General features: G+C 40.6%; 1 pseudogene; it reads right to left on the bottom strand.

The window, feature by feature from the left end:
• Positions 1 to 494: 494 nt before the first annotated feature.
• Positions 495 to 4,464, bottom strand: LOC117708710 (PRAME family member 12-like; annotated as a pseudogene).
• Positions 4,465 to 21,831: the final 17,367 nt, after the last annotated feature.

Below are 21,831 nucleotides of genomic sequence, written 5' to 3'. Positions count from 1 at the left end.
CAGTATACAGACTGGTTTTAAGAGCCCTTCACACTTAATTTGACAGTACTGTGCAAGTAACAAAGGAGACAACATTGGGAAGTAAAGGGTAGAAGATAATGCCATAAATGACTTTAATACAGTTTGCCACCAACAAGGCTCCAATGATAATTTCCTTGATCATACATCAGGAGGTCATAGAACAGCACAAAATAAACTGAGGTCAATGACATGGGTAGCACACAAGGGAGACCAATCAGTTCATAGACTGGCCTTATATTTACAAAATGGGGAAGCCAGTGTGGATCCTGTCCTGATGGAGGCATATTTAGACATGCAGACTGTCTTTCTGATTTCACAAGACCCTGTTCCTACTATTCTATTGTCCTTCATATCAAATCACCCAAGGTCTCAATCCAGTGAACATTGTTTTGATTTTATTGCATCTAAAGCCATGAATTCAGGGATTCTGTGGTAAATGTCCTCCTTCAGATTTCATGTCTCAGCATCCAGAATCAATCTTCTATTACCTGCCAACAAAGGCAAGGGCTGGGAACCCTGTCATAGACACAGCATCCCAAACAATGAGGGCAGGTGGCTGTAGCAAACATAAATTTTTGGGGCTGCCTTTTGGACATGAGCATTTGTAGCAGCTCAGGACACAGTTGAAAAAACCTCTCCACCACAACATCACCCAGGGGATCATAGCACTCTTTTGGGCAGGGTACACCTCTACAGTCAAGTTGTTCAGATTGGCCATGCATTGCAGAAGGTCCTTCAGTACAGGAGTGGAGAAGTCGTTATAGTAAAATTAATACTGTTGAGCTGTGAGCACTGGCTCAGGGCTGGCAAGAGGACTTTGAGATGAGAGTCCTTCATCCTGCAGTGCTCAAACTGCAGACTCTGCAGAGTTTCAGATACATTCTCTAGGAGAATTCGGAGACTCTTGAAACATGACTCAGAAAACACTACAGCACTGAAGTGCAGTTGTTTCAGTTGATAGAGGCTCTGACACTTTGACATGTGTTCCAGGTCTGACATCGAGAGTCGGCAGAAAGACATAGACAAGGATTCCAAGGGGCTCTTCAGACATCTAGAGTAAACAAGACATTGGTTCTAACTCACGTTGCTGGAGGACACTAGTAAGATTGACAGAGAAGCTACATATGTAGTCAATCTGTGCTTTTGTTGAATGTCCACCTTGGAACACAGCATGTTGGTGTCTGCTCATAGCATTGTCTACTGAGGCATATTACAATCCTGTGGGATGGGCTCAGACCACAGGTCTGCAACTCTCCATACTCACTCTGTCAAAGAACTACAGCTTGCCTCATCATGCCAGAAGAGCATACCTAGAAAGGACTAGCACAGGGAGTTTCTGGCAACATCCTGTCCTGTGTCCTACACAGTTTATTCTTGTTTCTGCTATCTCCACACTCATCATCATTGATTTCATGGTTCTACACTTGACTCTGATGATCCCCACCCCAGTGTCACAAACTTCTTATCTACTTAGTCCCAACTTGTGTTCAAACCATCCTTCCATTTAGGGAGAATTAGAGGCTGACAGACTTCAATAGAGGAACAAACTGGTTCCTGTACTTGTATCTTTCTAGAGGGCAAGTGTGGAGCCTCTCTAGCTCAGGGCTCTCTGCTCTGTCCTGTTTCCTTCCATTACCTTTGCCTTGATCCCAAAAAGGAATATGCAAAGCACACTTACTGCATCTGACCCAACACTATGGACCTTTTTGCAAGGCTGCTATCTCAATATCTCCTACCCCAGCTCAGACTCAGCTAAAGGAATAGGAATGAACCAAGTGAATTCAGTTAAGAAACAAACATTCCACACTTCTACAATGTAATGATTCTGTCATTGTAACAACCTTTGTGACTGGCATACCTCAGGTGTTCACTCATGTTCCTAGTAAAAGGAAAGTTTTTCTGCCAGAACAGAAACAGTCACTATCCTTCCTTACCTGAACAAAATTTCCATGTTGTTATTGGGAATGAAGGAACAATTCAAATAGAGACTCTGGAGATGGTCGAGTTTGGTGAGCTGAGAAAAGAATTCTGCAGAACACTTCTTTAATCTGTCACTCTATCCACAACATTATATTGGGAATGAATCCCATGTCGAAGGGTTTCGCAATATATGTCATTTTGTCAATGTAATGTGAAAGAAATTTAAAAAGACAGGATATCAGAGGTGCATGGTTTCAATTTTTCTATATAACTTCCGGGTGAAATGCTATACACCTCCCTGCTAATCTCCAGAGGATTATATTGGAAGTCAATTTGATGTAGATTGAATTTGGTAATATTTCTCATCTGGCCAAGGAAATGTGGAAATAAACTTAGGAATGGCATTACATCTACCTCAGTGTGCATATTTTCAATTCATCAATATAGATTGGCTGGAAAATGTTCAAGACCTCCTTGATAATCTTTAGGGGGAAGCGAAAAATTATCATCTTCTGACAGATTAGCTGCAAAGAGTCACTGTTCTTCTTGGCCCACCGGAGCAAGTACTTTTGGTCTTCTTCCAAAGAGGATTTGAGGTACAGGTAAGTGACCACCTGCAATTGTTGTGTCAACGCATAAGTAGGAAGACTCTCTGGGCCTTGCTTCTTTCTTAAAATATCTGGTGAGCACGCTCCATCTTCTCTTCCAGCCCATGCATCCCAGAAATCCTGATGCACATCTCTCAAGTCCAACACTTTTAGCTTCCTCCTTCTGTGGTGGAAATAGGTAAAGTTTCATAATTAAAAATAGGAACGAACCAATATGGAGTCAGCTTGTATCCCACTTGTCTAACTTCAGTGCCAACATAACACTTCATACCAGGCTGTCAAGGACAGTGCACTATATGCATATTCCAGGGAGCCTCTCAGCCCAGAGAGGTAGGCAGAGGCACAGAGTAGGAAACTTCTTCTGAGGGTAGAAAACTGCAGGCCTAGGTGATTGACACCTGTAGCCTAACAGCAGAGGATAAGGCAATGTGGCCTTTGTTCTGTCTCAGAGGGAACTGCTGGTCTCTAACTTATGCCTGCTAGTCTGAGGTCTCAGGAAGAAAAAGACACTTAGAGCTGCTACTACTACTACTTTTTGTCTTTGTATTCAGAACTTCTACATCTTTCAGAGCACATGATCACATATTACACAGTTCATCACAAGTTCACACCAAAAATCAAATCATAAATTGAAATAGAGTTTACAACAGAGAATGTTCACATGCATATCCATTAGTAGTAATTATCTGGTTGAACATCCACCACTTGTCTAGCTCAACAGTTCACTGAAGGTTTAAAACTATAACTAAGAAATTAATGAAGATTTGTATAGGTAAACCCAGGCAACATTATATCTTCTGTCCTAGCACTTATACTAAATCATGAGTTTCCTATTAGTGACCTTTGGTTAATTATTTTACAACCTCTTGGAATGTGCTCTGAGTTGGAGAAAGTCTGGTTACTATCTAAGAGCAACTAATGACACATGGAAGACAGGCAGAGTTCTCATTGCAGTTTGACTATCAGAAAGGGACTCAATAGCAGTCCCACTACAAAAGAGCTTAATAATAATCATTTATATAAATTTAGGAATTCTTATAAGATCACCAACAAGACTTAAGAAGTCATCTATTTGTCTATATAGCATCAACCCAAGACAGTACATCTTCGTGGATCTGCAGATATCTGCTCCAAAGAGGTGTGCTATTGCTTAGTGATTGTTAGATATGTTTAATTCCAATAATAGAAAAAGCATATCAATAGCAGGAAGCTTTCTTCATATAAGTCCCTTACAGCCTTGCTGAATAAGGGCTCACTTGTTGAAGATTATATAATAATCCAAGGCAAGCCATTCAGGATGATCACCTGCTAATTATTAGCTTTCCCATTATGGCTCCTGACACATCTGGAGACATGACCCACTTCCCTTCATTGAGTTGCTCTTGACTTGTGTCTCTTTCATATCTAGTGTCTGTAGGAAAGCCAGGGAAAGGCTCATCCTACTAGGGCTACTAGTACTCTGAGCTGTCCACTATGAGTTTCACTTAGATCAGCTTTCACCTTGAATAGTATTTCCACAAATCCCCATGTCAGTGACATTATTCTCTGTCCTGTTTGATCACGTCTTTCTGCCCTCATGTGTCTTACCACTAACCCTATTTCCCTGTAGCTCTTTTGGTCTTGCCTACCTGGGAGGAACATTCTGGGTCATCAGTAGATCTATGCCATCCAGCACAGCTTGCATCATCTCCACATCAGCAGATTTCAGTAATGGTCCCACAGGGAGGTAGGAAAAGGGCCAGGCTGCCACCGTTGCCTTCAATAACTCTGTGCGTCTCCTATTGAATGCCTCTAGGAAGAGTGGTGGGAAGAGCATAATGGGCAGGTATTCCAGATCAGAGAAGTCTATGGCATCATTCCTCACCAGCACCTCCAGTGCCAGCTGCTCCAGTGTGGGAGGGTTGTAGGTGCTCATCCTAACAGATATTCAATCAGAAGGAACCTGGAGAAAGATTTAGGGGACATAATTTCAGGCTAAATTTTGGAAATCCCTATTTTTCACACATTGTATGAATCAGAAGGCCAGAGCCCATGCTCTGGAAATAATGGAGTATCCAGTCTGCACAGTTATCCAATCTCATGGTCTAAGGCCAAAAGTCCATCACTCTCAGCATGTAGACTCCCTTGTAAGCAACCACAGAGGAAAAATTAACCTTTATCCCATATGATACCAATCTCTGTTCTTCTTAATTGTGTGCCTAGTCAAAGGGGTTATTCAGGAGCATACAGTCTGACCAGAGTTTTGTTTCAGGGAATAGATAAGGATCAAGTTTTCAGGCTTTTAAGAAAATATTGAGTCAATGTCATAGGCCCAACCCAGTCTAATTGTCCTTTCAACAGATTGATCTCTCCTGGGAAGGGCTAAGAAGGACCTGTGAGATCCCTGTCTGTGAGTACTATGCAATGATTTAGAGACATGCACAAGCAAGCTGGGCTTATGTTAAATGGTTAATGAGGTAAAAGGTCTGTCAATTCATGGCCACCTGCATACACAACCATACCACATCTGAAATGCCAAACATAAGTAAAATTCACAACTTTCCCCAGAGCATTTGGAAAGCCATGCTACTGAATGAGAGCACCTGCCATGTGAGTCTTAGAGAGAAGCCAAGTGTACATAGGCTACAGGGAGAAGAGTTTCTCATTACAATTTGGAGTGCAGAGGAATAAAGAGATGAGACAATATATCCATCAGCACTTCTAAGTCCATCCTGCATCATGATCATTTGTGCCCAGAGTTGAGAACTGCTCTGCCCCACGTTTGGGGGCCCAAGTGTCTCTGACCGTTCTGTCAGTGTTGGAACCTGCACTGCCAAAAGCCTTGGGGGCTCAATTGTCCTGCATTGTCCCAAGCAGCTCCCTTGGTTCGGGGTTCAGCAAGAGAGAGAGTGAGGAGGGATACGAGGAATGGAGACCATACAGTGTGAGTCAATCTCGTTTATTCTTCAGTCTCTCTTCTTAGTCTAAGTCTCAAGTCTTGAATTCCTAGACCCTAATTCCTACTCCCTAGTGCCTCCAAGTTCCAAGTTTCTTCTTCCAAGTGCTAAGTGCCTAATGTCTAATTCCAATTCTTCCACCAAGTGCCAAGTGCCTAATACCTAATAATCTTCCAAGTGCCTAATTCCTACTCCAAGTTGTTCTCTCTGAAGTGTCTGATTCTCTGTTCTCCAAATTGTTCTGATTCTCTGATACTTTCTTCTGTCTGCCTCTCACCTTTTATGTCTCACTTCTAAGCCATGCCTCTAAGTCATGCCTTTAATCATGCCCTTAGGTCTTATCTTTAAATCTGATCTCTAAGTCACACACCTTTAAGTCTCACACACCCAAGGGAAATCCTGGGTATCTAAAGCAAGATGTTATCAGAGTGTGCTCAGCTGTTGTAGGCTAATGCAATCAAGTCTCTTATCAGGGTATATGGCTCAAGATGGCTACAATGGATGATAGCCACTTTCTGTCAGCTCCCCACAGGCCAGGACATTAATTCTAGTTTCCAGTTGTGGCAACTGCATATTTTAACTCATACATGCATACATATCTTATACAATGTACTCAGAGCAGCAGCAGATTTCAGGATCCCAGAGGCATCCTGATTCCTAGGAGCTCTTTTACCTAGCTTTTCAAGATCACTGGAACACAGAGACAGCTGGATTCTGAGGAGTTCTGACAAAATCAGATAATTGGGAAAACAGGCTCCAGTCAGAGACAGTGAATGCAGGTAGCACTAGAGATAACCAGATCCCAAAAGACAAGCACAAGAACATAAGCAACAGAAACCAAGTTTACCTGGCATAATCAGAACCTAGTTCCCCCAGCATAACAAGTCCTGGATACACCATAACACTGGAAAACAAGATTAAGATTTAAAATCACTTCTCATGTTGATGATGGAGGACATTAAGAAGAACATAAATAACTGTCTTAAAGAAGTATAGGAGAACACAGGTAAACATGTAGAATCCCTTAGAGAGGAAACAAAACTCTCTCAAAGAATTGCAAGAAAACACAACAAAACTGGCAAGGAAGTTAAACAAAACCATTCAGAATCTAGAAATGGAAGTTCAAACAATAAAGAAATCTCAAAGTGTGACTATCCTGCAGATAGAAAACCTAGGAAAGAACTCAGGAGTCATAGACACAAGTATCATCAACAGAACACAAGAGATAGAAGAGAGAATCTCAGGTGTAGAAGATACCATAGAAAACATTGAAACAACTGTTAAAGAAAATGCAAAATGCAAAAAACTCCTAACCCAAAATACCCAGGAAATCCAGGACACAATTCGAAGACCAAACCAAAGGATAATAGGTATAGATGAGAGTGAAGATTCCCAACTTAAAGGTCTAGTAAATATTTTCAACAAAATTACAGAATAAAACTTGCCTAACCTAAGGAAAGAGATGTTTAAGAACATACAAGAAACCTACAGAACTCCAAATAGAGTAGACCAGAAAAGAAATTCCTCCTATCACATAATAATCAAAACATGAAATTCACAAAACAAAGAAAAAATACTAAATGCCAAGGGTAAGGGAAAAGGACAAATAACATATAAATGCAGGTCTATAAGTATTACACAGACTTCTCAACAGAGAGTATAAAAGCCACAAGTTCCTGAACTGATATACAAACCAGAAGAGAACAAAAATGCCAGCCCAGACTACTATACCCTGCAAAACTCTCAATCACTATAAATGTAGAAACCAAAATATTCCATGACAAAACCAAATTTACACAATATCTGTCCACAAACCCAGTCTTACAAAGGATAATTGACGAAAAACTCCAACACAAAGAGGGAGACTACAACCTTGAAAAGCAAGAAAGTAGTCTTCCAACAAACCCCAAAGAAGATAGCTACACAAACATAATTCCACTTCTAATAACAAATAACAGGAAGCAACAATTATTTTTTCTTAATATCTCGTATCATCAATAGTCTCAATTTCCCAATAAAAAGACATAGACTAACAGAATAGATATGAAAACAGGACCAGATTTTTGCTGCATAAGGGAAATGCACCTCTGTGACAAGACCAACACTACCTCAGAGTAAAAGGCTGTAAAACAAAGTTCCAAGGAAATTGTCTCAAGAAACTATCTGGATTAGCCATTCTAATGTTGAATAAAATGTACTTTCAAATAAAAGTTATCAAAAAAGATAAGGAAGGACACTTCACACTCCTCAAAAGAAAATCTACTAAGATGAACTCTCAATGCTGAACATCTATATAGCAAATGCTAGAGCACACACGTTCATAAATGAAACCTTACTAAAGCTCAAAGCACACATTGCACCTCACACAATAATAGTGGAGGATTTCAACACCACACGCTCTGCAATAGACAGATCATGGAAACAGAAAATAAACAGAGATACAGTGAAACTAACAGAAGTTATGATCCAAGTGGATTTAACAGCTATCTATAGAACATTTCATTGTAAAATAAAAGACTATACCTTTTTCTCAGCACCACATGGTACCTTGTCCAAAATAGACCATATAATTGATCACAAAATAGGCCTCAACAGATACAGAGAGATTGAGATAATCCTTGCGTACTATCAGATCAACACAGAATGAAGGCTGTCTTCAATAATAACAAAACAATTGAAAGCCCACATACACCTGGAAACTGAACAATGATCACCTCAATGATGACTTGATCAAGAAAGAAATAAAGAAATTAAAAGTTTTTTAGAATTGAATGAAAATGAAGGCTTGGACCAAAACTTATGGGACACAATAAAAGCAGTGCTAAGAGGAAAACTCATAAAGAAACTGGAGAGAGCATACACTAGCTACTTCACCTGAAAGCTCTAGAAGAAAAGGAAGCAAATGCCCCTTAGAGGAAGAGATGACAGGAAATAATCAAACTCAGCACTGAAGTCAACCAAGTAGAAACAAAAGGAATTATAGGAAAAAAAGTCAATGAAATCCAGAGTTGTTTCTTTGAGAAAATTGACAAGATAGGTAAACCCTTAGCCAGACAAACCAGAGGGCACAGAGACACTATACAAATTAATAAAATAAGAACTGAAAAGGGAGCCAGGACAACAGAAACTGAGGAAATTAAAAAAATCATCAGATCCTACTTAAAAAGCCTAGACTCAACAAAACTGGAAATCAGGATGAAATGGACAATTTTCTAGACAGATACAAGGTATCACAGTTAAACCAGGAGCAGATAAACAATCTTAACAGTCCCATAACCCCTAAAGAAATTGCAGGAGTCATTAAAAGTCTCCCCACCAAAAAAGCCCAGGACCAGATGTTTTTCATGCTGAATTCTATCAGACCTTCAATGATGACATAATCCCAATTCTCTCAAACTCTTTAAAAAATTAGAATCAGAAGAAACACTACACAATTTGTTCTATGAAGCTACAATAATTTTCATGCCTAAACCACACAAAGATACAACAAGATAGAACACTTCAGACCAATCTCCCTTATGAATATTGATGCAAAAATACTCAATAAAATTCTCACAGACTGAATCCAAGAACACATCAAAACAATCATCCATCATGATCAAGTAGGCTTTATCCCAGGAATGCAGGGATGGTTCAATATACGGAAATCCATCAGTGTAATCCATTATATAAACAAACTCAAAGGGGGAAAAAAAAAACCACATGATCATCTCACTAGATGCTGAAAAAGGATTTGACAAAATTAAACATCCCTTCATGGTAAAGACTTGGAAATGCCAGGATTGAAGGCCCATAACTAAACATAGTAAAAGCAACATACAGCAAGCCAGTAGCCAAGATTAAACTAAATGAAGAGAAACTTGAAGAAATCCCCTTAAAATCATCGACTAGACAAGGCTGCCCACTCTCTCCCTACTTATTCAAAGTAGTTCTGGAAGTCCTAGCCAGAACAATTAGACAACAAAAGAAGTCAAAGTGATACAAATAGGAAAGGAAGAAGTCAAAATATCACTATTTGCATTTGATATGATAGTCTACTTAAGTGACCCCAAAGCATCTATGAGATAACTCCTAAACATGATAAACAACCTCAGCAACATGGCTGGATATAAAATCAAATCAAACTGATCAGTATCCTTAGTTTACTGGGAGGATAAACAAGCTGAGAAAGAAATTAGAGAAAGGATACCCTTCACAATAGTCACAAATATTATAAAACCTTGGTTGTGAATCTAACCAAGCAAGTCAAAGTTCAGTGTAAGAAGGTCAAGTCTCTGGAGAAAGAAATTAAAGATCTCAGAAGATGGAAAGATCTTCCATGCTCATGGATGGTCAGGATTAATACAGCAAAATTGGCCATCTTATGGAAAGCAATCTAAGATTTAATGCAACCCCTATCAAAATTCCAACTTAATTTTTATAGCTATAAAAAGAGCAATTTGGAAATTTATTTGGAATAACAAAAAACCCAGGATAGTGTAAATGATTCTCAATGATAAAAGACCTTCTGAGGGAATCACCATCTATGACCTCATGCTGTACTACAAAGCAATAGTGATAAAAACTGCATGGTGTTGGTACAGAGACAGGCAGGAAGATCAATAGAATAGAATAGAATTAAAGACCCAGAAATGAACCCACACACCTATGGTCACTTGATCTTTGACAAAGGAGCTAAAACCATCCAGTATTTTCAACTGATGGTGCTGTTCAACTGGATATTTGAATGTAGAATAATGCAAATCCATTTATCCTTAACTCCTTGTAAAAAGCTCAAGCCCAAATGGATAAAGAGCCTTCACAAAAACAGATACACTGAAACTAATAGAAGAGAAAGTGGGGAAGAGCCTGTAATACATGAGAACAATGGATAAGCTCCTGAGCAGAACACCAATGGCTCATGCTCTAAGATTAAGAATTGACAAATGGGACCTCATAAAATTGCAAAGCTTCTGTAAGACAAAGGAAATTGTCAATAGGACAAAAGGCAACTAACAAATTGAAAAAGATCTTTACCAATCCTACATCTGATAGAGGGCTATTATCCAGTATATACAAAGAACTCAAGAAAGTAGACTCCAGACAACCAAATAACCCTATTAAAAATAAGCTACAGAGCAAAACAAATTATCATCTGAGGAAACTTGAATGGCCAAGAAGCACCTAAGGAAATATTCAAAATCCTTAGTCATCAAGGAAAGGCAAATCAAAACACCCTGAGACTCCACCTCCCACCATTCAGAAGGACTATGATCAAAAACTCAGTTGATAGAAGATGCTGGCAAAGATATGGAGAAAGAGGAACACTCCTCCGTTGTTGGTGGGATTGCAAGCTGGTACAACCACACTGGAACTCAGTCTTGTGGTTCCTCAGAAAACTGGACATAGCATTACCTAAGGACCCAGCTATCCCAGCCTGGAAATATATCCAGAGATGTTCCAACATACAGCAAGGACACATGCTTCACTATGTTCATAGAAGCCTTATTTAAAATATTCAGAAGCTGGAAAGAGCCCACATGTCCTTCATCAGAGGAATGGATACAGAAAATGTGATACATTTACACAATGGAGTATTACTCAGCTATTAAAACAATGAATTTGCCGGGCAGTGGTGGCACACGCCTTTAATCCCAGCACTCGGGAGGCAGAGGCAGGCGGATTTCTGAGTTCAAGGCCAGCCTGGTCTACACAGTGAGTTGCAGGACAGCCAGGACTACACAGAGAAACCCTATCTCGAAAAAACAACAAACAAACAAACAAACAAACAAAAAACAATGAATTTGTGAAATTCTTAGGCAAATGGATGGAAGTAGAAAATATCATCCTGAGTGAGGTAACCCAGTCACAAAAGAACTCACATGGTATGCACTCACTGATAATTCTATACTAGCCCAAAAGCTCACAAAACTGAAGATACAACTCACAGACCACATAAAGTTCATGAAGAAAGAAGAGCAAAATGTGGGTGCTTCGTTCCTTCTTAGAAGGAGTAACAGTGTACTCTTGGGTACAAATATGGAGTCAAAGTGTGGGACAGAAACTGAAGGAGGGGCTGTCTGAAGACAGTTCCACCTGGATATCCATCCCATGTGCAGTCACTAAAGGCAGACACTGATGTGCATGCCAGGAAATGCTTGCTGACAGGAGTCTGATACAGCTGTCTCCTTTGAAGTCTGCCAGAGCCTGACACATACAAAGGCAGATGCTACAGCTAACTATTAAACTAATCATGGGGTTCCCAATAGAAGAGTTACATAGAAGACTGGAGCAGCTGAAGGCTTTTGTTACCCCATGGAGAGAGCAATAATACCAAACAACCAGAGCTCCCAGGGTTAAACCACAAGCCTGGGAGCACATAGGGAAGGACCCATGGCTCCAGCTCTATACTTAGGGGAGGATGGCCTTTTGGGGCATAGGTGGGAGAGGAGGTCCTTTGTCTGGTGAAGGCTGGATGCCCTAGTGTTGGGGAATTTGAGAGTGGGTAGGTGGGAGTGGGTGGGTTGGGGACATCCTCTTAGGAGCCAGAGGAGGGGATGGGATAAGTGGTTTCTGGGTGGGGGAAATGTGGAAAGGGGATAGTGTCTGAAATGGAAATAAATATCCAATAAAAAATAAAACAAGGAAATTCCCATGCAATCCCATTTCTCATTAAAACGGAAGTCTAAAAGGCGGGCAGATTTCTGAGTTCGAGGCCAGTCGGGTCTACAGAGGGAGTTCCAGGACAGCCAGTGCTACACAGAGAAACCCTGTCTCGAAAAACCAAACCAAACCAAACCAAACCAAACCAAACCAACCCAAAAACTGAAGTCTATCAGTTTTTATAAAATTATTATAAATAGGAAATGAATTCATACCTGGATGGTATAACCTGGATGGGATAAAGCTATTCCAGCAAGCAAGAAGCCTCCTTATGGTTGTAAATTCCTTAAGTGATGTGGACACTGGCTACAGGGCTCCTATTCCCAGCACGAACAGGCAGCAATTCCAAGGTTCAGAAATCTGGCAGTCGGCTTGGCTTCCTCAGACTTTTATACACCTTCTGCCTCATCCCTCCCTAAGTAATCCCACCTCCCTTCCACACCTTCTATCTCATTGGTCCATTGAATCTCCAACCACTCATTCCTGTTAAAGATCCATTTTTTTTTTTTTTTTTTAATACTGTTGGTTGATTGAATCAGACCTTTTAGGGTGAAATGAATCATGGAACTAGAAGTCAGGATGGTGACTTTTGCTTGATTAACCGCTCTTGTGTGTGTATCTATATGCACTTGTTTATGTATTGATACAATTAGTTTGTGGTTTTAATGTCTGTATTTGCGTATTTATTTTAATGTGTTAATTACTGTGATCATGTACTTGAGTGTGACTTCAGTTCTAGATTATCCAAAGATTAAATAGTGAGGTTTTGTCTCAAAACAAGGACAACAATTAAAATCCAAACTCAACAAACAAACAAACAAAAATACATGAGTATGTTGTAAGTGTGAAAGAGGCCTAAAAGGTTTTAGTGGAGAAGAACTTCAGTATAGGGTATAGAGACTGTTTTGCACTATTTTGGTGAAGAACATATTTCTTCTTTGCTCTATCTGAAGAGTTTGCCTGTGGCTAAATTGAAGAGACTCAGATTAATTGAATTCAGGAAGGAAGTCCCAGAAATGTCCATCATGCCTCTGGAGAGATGGCTCAGAGGTTAAGAGCACTGATTGCTTTTCCAGAGGTCCTGAGTTCAATTCCCAGCAACCACATGGTGGCTCACAAGCATCTGGAATGGGATCTGATGCCCCTTTCTGGTGTGTCTGAAGACATCTATAGTGTACTCATATAAATAAAATAAATCTTTAATAAAAAGAAATGTAGGTCATAGTCTTTGTTCTCTGGTTAAGTCTTATGAAGCATGTTTTGAATAAGCAAGCTTAGAAAGAAAAAATATAAATTATAGATTTGGGTAGTAATGGGGCCTCAAGGAGTCAAATGGAGCTGAAACATGTGTTCAAGAATATTTAATTGAATTAAGGGAGTGGTAACCTTGGGGCAAGATTTTTACCAACTAAATTTGATCCAGGGATTGTGCTACACACCTTTAATCCCAGGAGAGGAAGCCAAGCAGATCTCTGAGTTCAAGGCCAGCCTGAGACAGAGCAAGATCTGGGTCAAGAAAACATTAAATCCAGGAATGGTGGTACACACCTTTAATCCCCAGAGACTAGTCTGGAGATCTGTGAGTTCAAGGTCAATCTACAGAGCAAGATCTAGGACAGCCAAACTTAGGAGGCAATGAAACAGTTGGAAATGCCAAAGCCAGTAATACAATGATATAACAAATTTCAGCTCCTGTAAGCAGCAGAACTTGGCAGGTTTGGCCATTTTGCTCTGGCTTTACAGTCAAGACGAGAAGGAGACTACAAGAACAATTAAAGCACAGCCAGGACACAGAGAAACCCTGTCTCGAACCCCCCCTCCCCCCAACAAAAAAAACAATTAAAGCTAGTTAGCTAGAGCTAAAGAATTAGTGAAGAATTAGTGGTGATGAAAACCTAGGTAATGTGTACAAGGCACCCAATTAATATTGGTTTTGAAAGCCTGAAGGAGCCATAAGGCAAAGCTGAGGCTTGGCCCCATGAGAGGCCTTGGGAAGGTCATTGGTGAAGGTGCATCTTTAGCTTTTATTGATGTTCCAGGACTGAAGGGATTATGTAAAGAATTTGAGGCTTAGCACCATGAAGAGACCATATAAGAGGCTATTGGTGAAACCTAATTTCAGGGGAAGACCCCAGTGTATTGAGATGTCAGTACTGTGAGATGATCTCTAAGAAGAGCAGCAACAGTAGAGTGGATCAATGAGTCCTCCTCCTCCTCCTCTTCTTCTTTCTTTCTTTCTTTCCTCCTCCCCCTCCCCTCCTTCTGCTCCCCCTTCCCTTCTCCTCCTCCTCCTCTTCTTGCCCTTCCCCTTCCCCTTCCTTTTCCCTTTCCCCTTCCCCTTCCCCTTCCCCTTCCCCCTCTTCCTCCTCCTCCTCTCCTCCTCCTCCTCTCTTCTTCTTCTTCTTCTTCCTTTCCTCCTCCTCCTCCCCCTCCCCTCCTTCTGCTCCCCCTTCCCTCCTCCTCTTCCTCCTTCTCCTCCTCTTCCTCTTCTCCTCCTTCTCCTCCTTCTCCTCCTCCTCTTCCTCCTTCTCCTCCTTCTCCCTTCTCCTTTTCCTTTCCCTTCTCCCTTCTCTCCTTCTCCTCCATCTCCTCCTTCTCCTCCTTCTCCTCCTTCACCTCCATCTCCTCCTTCTCCAACTCCACCTCCTCCTCCTCCTCCTCCTCCTCCTCCTCCTCCTCCTCCTCCTCCTCTATCTCTCTGTAGCAAGAATTGGCTAGTTCTGGGTGTGTTTGATGGGAGACCTTTAATCCCATCACAGAATAGGCAGAGATAGGTGGATCTCTGTGAATTAGAAGTCAACCTGGTCTACAGAGCAAACTCCAAGATAGCCAAGGATACACAGAGAAACCCTGTCTCCAAGCTCTACCACACACCAAAAAAAATAAAAAGAAAAAAAAAATAAACTCCAAGTTGACTATAGAACTGAGACTCCCTTGAGTCTGGTAGAATTCTGCTGTACTCCATCTGGGTTGGATTTCTTTAGCATCAAGAATTTTGATTACTTCATCAGTTTCCTCATGTGTTATTGTTCTTTTTAAATTGATGTTGATGACTTCTTTGTTTTTTGTTCATTAGTATTGGTTTATTTGAGACTGGGTTTTTCTGTGTAGCCCTGGCTATTCTGGAACTCAGTAAGTAGACCAGGCTAGCCTTGAACTTACATGGAAATCTGTCTAGCTGTCCCTCAGGAGTTCTGGGATTAAAGGTATGTGCCACCACCATTAGCAGGCTGTTGACTTCTAGTTGGCTTAAATTTGTTGGTTTGGCTGAATCTCAGAATTTATGTATTTCCCTATGTTTTCCAAATTCATGGAGTACAGGTTTTTAAATAAGTGATATACAGTCAATCTTAGAATATTATAACACTTTCAATTTCTCTTCTGACTGTTACAGTCTTCAATACCTGTTGACATCATATCTTGTTATTCAGGGTCTACTATTGGTTTCCTTGACATAGTTGGGCCAAGGTTGTGTCAATTTTCATTATCATTCCTAAAACATACCACTTACATTTGTTTATGTTTGGTATTGTTTTATTTGTTTTGATTTTATTAATTTCACTTATTTTTTATTTTATTTTCAAGGCTGAGATTCTCTGTGTATCCTATGATGTCTTAAAACACATTCTGTAGACCAGGTAGGCCTCAAACTCAGCAATGCATGGCCCACTCTCTACCTAACTATTCTGTATAGCACTCAAAGTTATAGCTAGAGAAGTTGGACAACAAAATTAAATCAAGGAGATACAAATTGGAAAAGAAGTCAAGGTATAACGTTGTGTGTATGATAGGATAGTATATATATATGCTACTCTAAAAAATTCTACCAGAGAACTCCTACAGCTGATAAACAACTCCAGCAAAGTGGCTGGATATAAAATTAACTCAAATAAATCAGTAACCTATTTTTATACAAATGATAAATGGGGTAAGAAGGAAATTAGGGAAATAATACACTTTGCAATAGCCAAAAATAATATAAATCATCTTGGTATCACTCCAAGCAAGCAAGTCAATAATCTGTATGACAAGAACATCAAGTTGCTGAAAAAAATACAAAAATACATACACATACGTGTGTGTGTGTGTTCTGTGTGTCTGTGTGTATAATTTTTAAATGCCAAAACTGAAAGCTACAAATTGCCCTTATCAGACTGCTTTCAACATCCCAGAAAATGGTGTCTTCTCATTTTTCTTTAGTTTCAGGAATTTTTTCTTTCTTTCTTTTGTTCTTTCTTTCTTGACTTTTTCCTAAATCCATTCATCATTCCATACCAAACTGTTTCAGTCTTCATGAGTTTGTCTACTTAGTACTTTCAGTTTTATTGGAATGTGTTAATATAGTGCACAAGATCAGGCTTTGTGCCCAGAACTTGGTTCCAACATATTTGAATCCAAATGTTCTTGGGACCCACCCTCACAGATCAGAAAGTTCAGTGATTTTTCCTTCAAATGCAGTATCCAAAGACCTTAAACAGGTGGTCAGGATAATGGCCAACAAGGAAGTCAGGCTGCATCACTCAGCAGTTCATACTCTGGAATTAAGAAATGAAGGCGAAAGAAAGAGAAAGACACCATTTAATGTGGAGAATTTCACTAACCTGGGTTTTGAGGAGCTTCTTTTAGATAAAGTATATATTGTTTGACTTTTAACTCACGTGATCCCTTGGAATCTCCTGTTTTCCACATTTTGTGTCTGCTTGACAAGACAACATTCCTGTGGACTTCACATCACAGTGCTTAGAGTAACCCTGCCCCTTCCTTGCCTAAGAACACAAATCTGGTATCTAGTCATAACACACAATACATGAATCAAGAGGAAAGCAGACAGACTTGCAGTGCCTTATGTCCCTTAGAAGATCCAAGAACTGAGGACAAAATCAGGCCAATTTTCTCCAAGTTCAAACCCTATGTTATAATAGCACACTCAAGAGGTAAATTACAGCTCCAAAGTGAGCTGATTCTATTTAAGGTGTGGTGGAAAGTGTTCTGAAGGATAGCTGTGGTGCTCTCATCGTCATAGAAAATGATCTTAGAGAGCTGGATGCTCTGAGTAAAGGCATGCAGGACAGCACTGTACTGGGAGACTTTCATCCTACAGCCTTCCAAGGCTAGGATCTTCAGAGTGGCTGCAGCTTTCTTCAGAAGAACCTAGGGTGTCCCAGTACTTAAATGGTATATGATCACAAGACTGAGGTTCAAGAGCAGTAGTTGATGGAGGTCCAGGCTCAGGGATATATGACTAAAGTCTTTCTGTGACAGATGACAGTGAGTGATGGATAAGGACTCCAAGGGGTGTTCAAGCACCTTGGAAAAGATAAATGTACTTGGAGAGTTTTGGTCACAGGATTGACACCAGTTTAGAAGAGTTACATTGTTCAAGTTCTCAGGATCTGGGACAAGTCCATCATGAGTCTGCTATTGTTTTGTCTTTGTCTTATCCTTCATCTTAGAGAAAGTACTATGCTTTCTCTCCAAGACATCAAGTTCTGGTACCATGTCCAGGATGGGCCCTTTGCTTCTCTTGCATATAACTCTGTTTTACTACCCTCTACTCTGCTTCCATTAAGTCCTGCCTGATTCTACTGTGTCTGGAGGAGCTGAGACAGCCTCACTCCTCTGTGGCTAAATATGAACTGTGCTGCCCTCCAAGTCTGACTGACTTTTGCTGAAGGTACTTTAAGCAGTGATGACTCTGCACTGTTCCAAGCTGGATCAGTGAGATAATCCCTGTGTACATGGGACCCCAGTTTCTCTGTTTCTACTTGTCCTGTCACTTAATCTTTGTGTACCATTAGCTGGGTTTTGCCTACCTGGGTTAAGTGTTCTGTATAATGGAAACATCCAGTGCATCCAGCACAACCTTCCAAGTCTCCATGTGTGGGTCCCCAAGTGAGACAGTGAAAGGGCCAGTCTCCCATCATTGCCTCAACAAGATTATTCTGTCTGCCTGTGAAGGTCTCCTTGAAGAGTGGTGGGAAGACTCAGTTCTCAGGTACTCCAGAGCAGAGATGGTCAAGGTCACTTCAGTCAGGAACCACTGCCTTCCTTCCTGCAGAAGTGAGAGCTGAGCTGAGAAACTCATTCTGATAGTTTGTCAGTGTCCAGAATCTTGTGTAGGCTCCTAGAAAAGAATGAAATTCATGGCTAAGGCTTGGGAAATCTTTTATCACCCAAATCAAAGAAGTCACAATCACCCAAGGGCAGAGTCACAATTAAGACAATGCCTGGTTCTCTCTTTACCCTATGCCCCTACTATCCATTGGTATCAAATGATCAGTTAAACAAAAATGAAGCCATGAAAGTTTTGGAGGGCACCCTGAGCAATCTCACAGTTACCAAACAAATCACACATTCCCCCCAGTCCCATCATATTATAGCCACTGCTCTCCACAATCCATTCCCACTGGGGATCTCAAAGTTTTGACCAGACATTTATGAACAACTGATGCAGATCAACTGTCCAGGGCCCCAACACCAGCTCCCAACCACATAAACTGCAGTCTGAAAATGTTTTGCTATTATGTAAATTGATTGAATCATGTCTCAAGGGGAAAGAGAAACTTATCTGACTATATTGTCAGAGGGACCTTCATGGCATCTCTCCAGAGACTAAATTCTTGATTTTTTAAAATTTAATGATTTTTGATTTTCTTTTCACAGAGGATCACAAGTATACCGTATGTCTACCCAGAACTCCAAGTAAGATGACATCTATCTTTCAATCATCCTTCTGCCTTAGCTTTCCACTATGGCGTAGGATTACAAAGGAGATCGTTCACATCCTGTCACTTATCTGGAATTCTGTGTAAGATGCAGCACTATCTGTAGTCTGTTGTTGAAAGAGAGGAACATGAATCCAAATATATTATGACCCATTGTCCTGTGTCCCTGTCAAAACAAAGAGTCTATCAGAATTAAGGGCCTGTTCTGGTGGCTGTGGCAATCATCTGTGGTGACTGATACTAAGGAAGGGACTGGGAACAGGTGCTGGCACACCTTCAATCCAAGTGCTCAGAAAGCAGAGGCAGGAGGATCACTGAATTCATGCTTAGCATGAACAAGAGAGGGAGTTCCAGAATACACAGGACTAATCAGAGAAACTATCTCTTAAAATATCAATACAAAACAAAGAAAGAGAAGAAGAAATGGAGGGATGGAAGGAGGAGAGAAGGAAATATTTTCCTGGGCTCTATGTCTGCATTACCATGGGGTGCCATGCACTTTAGGCCAAATATTTTAAGTTCAGACTCTGTTTTAGAAGACCTGACCTAAGTTTCAACTCAGGTAAACAAACAGGCTGGCACTTACTATTACTTTTCAATTTGCCACCCACCCAACAAAATCAGAGTGTAGCTCCAGTCTCTAGGCTAATCTCCAACAAGACAAGCATATCCAGGTTACACCTTCAACAAGACCAGTGTCTCCAAGTTATACCTCCAACAAACATGCAACCCCTATCTACAATAGCTAATTATTATTGCAAGCATAAGTGTTTACTTGTATATGTAATACACACACACACACCACACACACAGACACACAACACACACATATATTCCTGAATATATCTATTAAGTCTGTATGAAGCTACTCATACCATGGATGCCTGAAAATGGCCCCCATAGACTCATAGTGCATGGAATTATTGAAGACATGACCTTTTTGGAATAGATGTGGGTGTGGCCCTGTTGCATGAGTAGTGTGACTTCAGAGTGGGATTTGCAGTTTCCAAAACTCAAGCCAGACCTAGTGGCTAATTCTTTAGGCTGCCTGTGGGTCTAGATATAGAAATCTCAGCTTTGTCTTCAATACCATGTCTGCCAGCATGCCACCATGAGTTCTGCCATGGCAACAATGAACTAAACCTCTGAAACCGTAAGGCAGCCCCAATGAATTGTTTCCCTTTATAAGAGTTGCCTTGATCCTGGTGTTTCTTCACATCAATAAAACTCCAACTAAGAGATACATGTGTGTTTTCAGAGGTGACAATTTAGGAGATTCTACAAGCACTTGTGTAGTAAACAAGCATAATCCCTAACAACACTCTACAAACATCTGCCCTTATACCCACTGATGTTTAGAGTCTCTACCCAACATAAATGAGACTTCTCTTTTCAAGATGCAGAGACCCCTACAGAACACCACAACCAATGATGATGCAGAATTATGGACATCAATACCAAAGGGTACATCTGCAAAATACACAGAGATCATTGCTGAAGATGTGGAAAGAGGACTGTAAGCTCTAGAGAACCAGTGAATGTGCTGTGAGATTGCATCTACTAGTAGTGGGAAAAGCTATAGGCAAAGCTTGAAAAACACAGTTGAACTTATAGGAGCTGAACAAGCATGACACCAGTGAACATAGCAAACTAGACAGAGACAATGCTTTAGGGTCTCAGCCCTACACAAAGAACTGTAGAATACTGAAAAGCAAGGAAGAGAAGAGTTGGATTTTTGTAGGAAGATAACCAATTGGTTGTTTGGTGCTAAAAAGTAATTTTTAACTGTGAATATTTATTGTAGGTGTATTTGTTTAAATATAAGTGTATGTTTCACCAGCATGCACTTATGTGCATCATATAGGGGTTAAGAAATGAGCATAGGACCCAATGGGAGAAGAGTTACAGACAGCTAGATGGATGGGAGTCTTCAGGTACTAGAAAAGATCCTATATTGTCTAAAAGTGTAGAAATCACTATCTGCTGGGCCATCTCTCCTGAATGTAAGGTACCCTATTTGAGGTAGCATACCAACTGAAAACCAGGTACTCATTTGGCTGGAAGTAGAGGATGAGTTTACTCTATAGGCTGGTATCTTCTCGATAACACAGCCTAAAACACAATGTGTCTCTCTGTGTGTGCTCTGAACTGCTGAGGCAGAGGTCCAAGGTTGAGAAAACAGTCTTGACCTAGGCTGAACCCAGAGGTAATGATACAGGAGATGCAGAATGAATCTCCGTAGGGGACTTCTTGCTGAACTAACTACATTGTCTTAAAGAACACTGGCATGGCATGGAGAAGAGGAATCCCAGATATGCCTGAGACATGACAGGCTTGCTCATTCTTTCTCTACATTTCTGTGAATGACCAGATCAGTAGAGGGTTCATCTTCTAGTGGATTGGAGACAGTATGCATTCTACTAGTGCTGAATAAGGTGTGTTGTCGGATGACACTTTCACTGATAAAACTGCAATAATTTGATGGACCATGATGCCCTATGTTCATAGGGAATCCCATAATAGCCCATTGCTGTGAGCACTGATGGAACATAAGTTCTAACAACAACCCCACACCCTGTTTCTAGAATGTGTTCACTTGCACAGTCTTGTGTAGGAAAGCCTCTGTGCTCACAATCACATCCCATTCCAAGGATGGTTCAGTATACAGACTGGTTTTAAGAGCCCTTCACAATTAGTTTGACAGTACTGTGCAAGTAACAAAGGAGACAACATTGGGAAGTAAAGGGTAGAACATAATGCCATAATTGACTTTAATACATTTTGCCACCAACAAGGCTCCAATGATAATTTCCTTGATCATACACCAGGAGGTCATAGAACAGCACAAACATAAAACTGAGGTCAATGACATGGGTAGCACACAAGAGGAGACCAATCAGTTCATAGACTGGCCTTATATTTACAAAATGGGGAAGCCAGTGTGGATCCTGTCCTGATGGAGGCATATTTAGACATGCA

Source organism: Arvicanthis niloticus, chromosome 5 (assembly GCF_011762505.2).
Source record: "Arvicanthis niloticus isolate mArvNil1 chromosome 5, mArvNil1.pat.X, whole genome shotgun sequence".
Taxonomy (NCBI): Eukaryota; Metazoa; Chordata; class Mammalia; order Rodentia; family Muridae; genus Arvicanthis; species Arvicanthis niloticus.
This window is presented reverse-complemented; position numbering and strand designations above follow the sequence as displayed.